Genomic DNA, 1,456 nt, shown 5'->3' with positions numbered 1-1,456 from the left:
GGGGCACCCCTCGAGGTGCTCACCCGGCCGGGCAGCAGCTCCCACGCCCCCCCGTACCCCACACATGTCCGCTCTGCTTTCGCCCGCCGCCTCTTCCTCCGCTGCCCCACTTGGCCTTCGCTCCCTGGAGCCACCTGGGACCTTTCTCTTTGGCAAAGAATGAAAATCAAATTAATATCCCTCCTCCTTCTCCCAGCCCTGCCGAAGGGAACTTTCCAAGGTGTGCCTGCAATAAAAGGGCCTCTGACGAGCTCTCCTGCCCTGGGAGCTGCAGTGCTGCCGGAGCAGGGAGCTGTCATGTTTGCTCAATGGGCTGCGCTTTATCTCTGGTCCTGTAACGCAGGGTCAGAGGGCACCAGAAAATGCAAGGAAAGGGAAAACAACTTGATGGGAGACGCCTGGGGTTCTACCAGTGTCACAGACTTGGCCTCCCGAGTTCTGCTGTGCCTGACCCAGATGCCGTCCCCCCTATAAGCCCCAGTCTTCAAACTCAAAACAAGGGACAGCATCTCCCTGTGCCGCTGGGGCAGGGGGAGGGCAGGATAAACCCTCCAAGGACTGCTAGGGCTCCTGCGCCACTGAACCACCCTGACAAGGCAGGCGCTGCTTCCCCGAGCGTCCCCCGGCCCCAGACGTACCCTCAGCACCCAGTGCCAGCCACCAAACCGCGGGAGAGCGACGGGGTGCGAGCACCAGCTCCAGGGCTGTGGCACGGTCAGAGCTCAGTGCTGCTTTCCACACAGGGCAGCCGCAGAAGAGGCAGTGAAAAACCCTACAAACCCTCCGAGAACGATGCACCAAGGAAGGCCCTAAGGCAGCGTGCCGTGCTTGCCTCCGTTTTGAGTCGTTTCTCCCCAAAGTCTGCCTCCACCTGCTGCACGCTGCGAGCGCCGGGCTCCTGCTCCCCAGGCTGTGGGGCCGGGGGGCCGGCGGGTGCAGGGACCGCCAGCAGAGCAAGTCCCAAGGGCGCCACGCGGCTCGGGCGGCTGCGAGCGCTACGGGATCAGACACCGCGCAGCCTTTTCCACAGAATAGAGAACTGGCCCAGGAAGTTTGCTGAGGGTTATTTGTCCTAGATAAGCTGCTTGCTCTCTTTGTTCTGGGCTCGCACGCAGGGCTGGGCAGGGGCGTCAGAGCCCTGTGCAACGCCAAAGCAAACTGCATCTTCAGCCCTGAGGACACGGCACTGCTGGAGACCAAGTTCATGGAGAAGAGGAAGGTGGGACAAAAGAAACAGAGTAAAAGAAATAGCACAGAATCCCACAGTTCTTACTGTGATTGTAATGAGGAACCCGGACATTGTCTGCGTTGATGAGGAAAAGAGGTGGAGTTTTAAAATGCATTAAAAAACCCCCTTTAACTGGGGCTCAGCTTCAGAAGGCACACCACAGGCAATCACCACGCGTGCTAATTAGCACGTGCTCACACTCTGCAGTCTGCACCGCCCTGTAAACAT

The 1,456-nt window shown here is 59.4% G+C and overlaps 1 protein-coding gene across 1 annotated transcript in view; it reads right to left on the bottom strand.

The window, feature by feature from the left end:
• FHL3 (four and a half LIM domains 3) overlaps nucleotides 1-942 on the bottom strand; it is a 34,446-nt gene extending 33,504 nt beyond the window's left edge. The window contains exon 1 of the mRNA XM_009642104.2: nucleotides 781-942. The gene's annotated coding sequence lies outside the window, so the exon portion shown is untranslated. The remainder of the gene's footprint in view (nucleotides 1-780) is intronic.
• Nucleotides 943-1,456: the final 514 nt, after the last annotated feature.

This window comes from Egretta garzetta, unplaced genomic scaffold, assembly GCF_000687185.1.
Source record: "Egretta garzetta isolate BGI_Z169 unplaced genomic scaffold, ASM68718v1 scaffold347, whole genome shotgun sequence".
NCBI lineage: Eukaryota > Metazoa > Chordata > Aves > Pelecaniformes > Ardeidae > Egretta > Egretta garzetta.
This window is presented reverse-complemented; position numbering and strand designations above follow the sequence as displayed.